The sequence below is a fragment of the Neophocaena asiaeorientalis genome, unplaced genomic scaffold (genome assembly GCF_003031525.2).
Source record: "Neophocaena asiaeorientalis asiaeorientalis breed wild unplaced genomic scaffold, Neophocaena_asiaeorientalis_V1.1 scaffold116, whole genome shotgun sequence".
Taxonomy (NCBI): domain Eukaryota; kingdom Metazoa; phylum Chordata; class Mammalia; order Artiodactyla; family Phocoenidae; genus Neophocaena; species Neophocaena asiaeorientalis.
This window is the reverse complement of record NW_020174561.1, coordinates 10247605-10252097: the sequence shown is the minus strand read 5'-3', so window position 1 is coordinate 10252097 and position 4493 is coordinate 10247605. Positions and strand designations below refer to the sequence as shown.

Below are 4493 nucleotides of genomic sequence, written 5' to 3'. Positions count from 1 at the left end.
TTATCTCTTTAACTTCATAACTTATAAAATGGGTAGAATAATAACCCTTGCTTTATAAACATTGTTTTCAGGTTGCAGAGGGTGAAACACATCAAGCATTTACTAGCTTGATGTTCATATTCTAGGAACTCAAATAACTGTGAGCATTATTATTATAATAACAAAATATCTTTCAGTAGGTCTCTATGTATGTAACTATTTGTGAATTCACATAAAGATAAATTGTCATGTGGAGCAGTTATAGAATAATTTTCAATATACTTGAAAAAATAGTTAAAAGATTTGTAGATAATATAAAGAAATGAGTATTTCAGATAATGTAGTGAAAAGCTGTTTATATGCAATATTTTGCTTAATCTTCAGAAAAACCTTCTGAATAGGTATTATTAACTCCTTTTTACAGGTGTGAAATCTGGGTCTCAGTAGGAACATCCATGACCTGTTCCAGCAAAATCAGACAGAAGTTAGTGAAGCTCAGCTTTGCACAGTGGCTCTATCTTAGCCAATGAGGTTTATCCGAGGTGCAATTATTGCTAATTGAAAACTTTTCTCTAACGCTGAAAGGACGTGACATATAGTCAGCCTTGGCAATGTTTGAGAGTCTCTACAGAGACTGAATTAAAAAAAAAAAAAAAAAAAGTTAGGGAAGCTGGAGCTCAAACTCAGGCTTTCACTTCAATCCAGTGTTCTTTCCAGTCTGCCACAGGTGAATTTCAGGGATTTTTAACTGGCCGTTCCTGCTTGTTAAGCTCCAAAACAAATCACAACATAGAAATATTGTGTGCTGTACTATTTATTTTATTACCTTCTATTTTTCAATAAATAACAAACTGTAATGATATACTTGGGGCTCTTAACTTTCTAGCCTGGGAGTCATTATTGGTAATTCAACACCTAATTCTCTCCCACTCCTGAGGCTCCTCTTACAACACAGGCGATATGTCAGCTGCTCTCTGAGGGACATCATTAGACACAGTGAGAGTAAGTCCTTGCTATGTCTCCTGTAACGATGGGAGCTTGTTGTTCATTCCTTTTAAAAGGATCCCCTCTCTTCCTCTCAGATTGCAAATCAAAACTTGACAGGCTTCTTTACTAATGCTTCATTTTTTCCCCATAGATACTGTCAATTTTGTAATTAAATACAGTTTTCTCCTTGATGGCTCAAGCTTAGAGAACATTTTAAGTTCATCCTTTGCAAGTGGATACCACCTCGTGTATCTTGTGTCTTGCCCTCATTCCTGGTTCCTTCTTTCTTTCCTCCTTCATGTTCTTTTCCTTCCATTCTTCCTACAAGTTGGATATTATTTTTATTTTGCTACTACACTGTATCTTTGTATATACCTAGAATCCTTCCTGAACAAATCAATCAAGCAACGGTGGCTTTTGTATGTAATTAACCGTCTGATTTCAGGATACCTGGCTGTTCCAAAGAAAAACCCAGGGATGTCATGTTTTTTATTTTGTTTTGATTCACCCAGCTGACTTACAGGGTAACAACCTTGGGATCTAAAAATAAGAGATTCAGCACTGCTTCTGAGCAGCAAATATGCTCATAAAGTGATTAAGTATCCCTGCAGAAAGTTGTAAGCAAGTTTGTCTATGTGAGAATTATTAGGCCACAGAATACTTTGTTGAGGAAAAAGTAGGGAGAAAATAAAGCCTTTCTTATTAGTCATTTGAAAAAGAAAACTAGACAAGGCATTAAAAATTATACCATGGAAAAAATGCTCTGCTAAAAACTGGATTGACTGGAAAACCCAAGACTCTTAGTGAAATCTCCCATTCATAAATCAAATGGTTGGATGAAGATTCTGCTTAGCAAAAAAAAATAATAATTATTCCTTTACATAATATGTTAGTCTCTCACAAAACATGTATTTAAAATATTTCAAATAGTGCCATCCAACTGCCTTCCCTTTCCACTGACCTCCTACCCAGCACCTTTAAATTGGGCAGCAGGGGATGCTGTAGTGAACATATTATCTTTATAATTTCACAAGCCCCTCAGCTGGAGTTCAGGATCAATTCTCACAATTTAATCCTATCTGCCAAAGAATTTTTAAACTACATAACTGACAAATAACCTGAGCTGTAATTTATGGATCTTTCCTCCGTGGGAAATAGTTACAGCTGGTTTTTAATACAAATTGCCTTACAATGTTGTAAAAGCTGAGTGATCTTACCAAGACCAACTGACTCCAGAAACAAAAACAAAAAAATAAAACACAAGAGCAACATCAAAACAGTTGCTAAGCCTTGTGTCTCTAATAAAGGACAAATTCTGGACCTAGTTACATATTTCATCCTCAGCCTAATCTTATTATGTTTGTTTGTTTTGTTTTTTTTTTTACATTTCATTGATACTCTTCCAATTCTTCTCCCAAAAAGGTATTATGGTCACACCATTGTTTATTTTCCTGATTGGAATATTATTGCTTTAGTAAAAAAGTCTATGTAATGCATTTAGATAGTGACATTCTTTGAGTTGCACATGTATACAGTTGACCCTTGAAAAACATGGGTTTGAATAGTGCTGGTTCGCTTACGCATGGGATTCTTCAATAGTAAGTACTACGGTACTACATGATCCAGGGATGGTTGAATCCAGGGATACAGAACGATGGATATGGAGAATGACTGTAAGTTATATTTGGATTTTCAACTGCAGGAAGTGTTGGCACCCCTGACCCTTGCTTCGTTCAAGGGTCAACTGTATTTGGAAAAGATGTCAATTTTTTGCCTCATTTATGTGTCAAAACTCCATAATGCCTATCCAGATTTCCCCATGTATCCAGTTGCTTATTTGACATGCACATCCAGGCTCTTCAAAAGATGGACAGCAGATCTAAAACTGCATTCATCATCATCTTTCCCTATACCTCGTCCTCTTTCCATGGTCCTATTTCACTGAATTCCATGGCTATTTTGCTTTCCCTCACTGAGTACATTCAATCCAATACCTCCTCTAAAGCTCGGAACTCCATCCTCTCTCCTTCCCCAGTGCTGTTGCAACCTCTCACCTGGATTAATGCACATGGGCTCCTGTGATGGTTTATTTTATGTCAACTTGACTGGGCTAAGGGATCCCAGATAGCTGATAAAACATTATTTCTGGGTGTGTCTGTGAGGATGTCTCTGGAAGAGATTAGCATTTCATTCAGTAGACTAAGTAAAGAGATTCACCCTCACCAATGTGGGGTGCATCATCCAATCTGTTAAGGGCCTGAATAGAATAAAAAAAGGTGAAACAAGGGCAAGTTCTCTCTCTTTCCTTGAGCTGGGACCTCCATCTTTGCCTGCCCTCAGACATCGAAGCCCCAGGTTCTTGGGCCTTTAGTTTCTGGGACTTAACTAGTAAGCAGCCCACCCCTCTCTACCTTGGGTTCTCAGGCCTTTGGAATTGAACTGAATTATTATAGCACCAGCTTTCCTGGTTCTTCAGATTGCAGGGAGCAGACTGTGGGACTTCTCGGCCTCCATATCCCTGTGAACTTGTTCCTATAATTAATCTCCTTTTATGTAAATCTTTATATCCTATTGGTTCTGTTTCTCTGGAGAACCCTGACTAAGACAGCTCCCAACCTTGACTCGCCTCCTAGATTTTAGTCTTCCATTCTTTCCATTCATTCTCCAAAGGCAACCAGAAAGACCATCCCAAAGAGTCGACACAATCATGTCAGCCCCCAGTTTAAAACCCTTTGGTGTGGTTGTTGGTTTATTTCTTTTTATTCTTTTAGACGTTTTAAGCTCCTTACATAGTTACAGGGCTCTTCCAGACTTGCTTTCTTCCTCAGCCTCACCCTTCACCTTCTGATGTCCATGATGATAGTCTTACCAAGTTACGTTTATTGTTATGAGGGCTTATATTCCCTTTGGCTCATTTTTGCTCCTACTCAGGCAAGAAATTTTCTTCCAATGACCCTTCCTCTACCAAGGCTCATTTAAGTGCCCCTGCAAGGTACTAGGTTATGACTTTTCCTGTTATACTACTCAGCCCACTGTACTTTTATTGTTTATTTCTTGTTTGTGTCTCATCCACTAGACTATAAGCAATGTGTCCTGTTCATCTGCAAATGCACAGCACCCAACATGTTATTCAAGTCATACATTTTCAATGCAATTTTGCTTCTGACTCTTCAGCTTTCTTTTCATGTTTCTTCAATAACAATTCACGTTATAGCTTCATTGTTTAAAAGATTTTTTAAAGTACTAACAGATATATTAAAGATTCAACTGCATATGAAATATAAAATATACTAGATGACTGTTCAATTTTGGCAAAAATTTGAACATACTCTGATTATGGGGACATCAAAAAGAAGCTATAATTTGCTAAAGATATTTATGTACTACTAAAACCAAGATCTTTCAAAATCTTAGAGTATTTCCAGGTTGTGCCATTTCTTCTGGTTTGTTTTTTTCTTCCCCTCCTTGGCAAGAATTGTTTTTTTTCCCTATTGAACATAAAATGTAGTCACTTTTTTTTTTTTTTT

The 4493-nt window shown here is 37.1% G+C and overlaps 1 non-coding gene across 1 annotated transcript; it reads left to right on the top strand.

Annotated features, from left to right (window-relative positions):
• Window positions 1-476: 476 nt before the first annotated feature.
• Window positions 477-613, top strand: LOC112408278 (U4 spliceosomal RNA). The gene has a single exon (XR_003004923.1). It is a non-coding gene; the product is annotated as a U4 spliceosomal RNA (small nuclear RNA).
• Window positions 614-4493: the final 3880 nt, after the last annotated feature.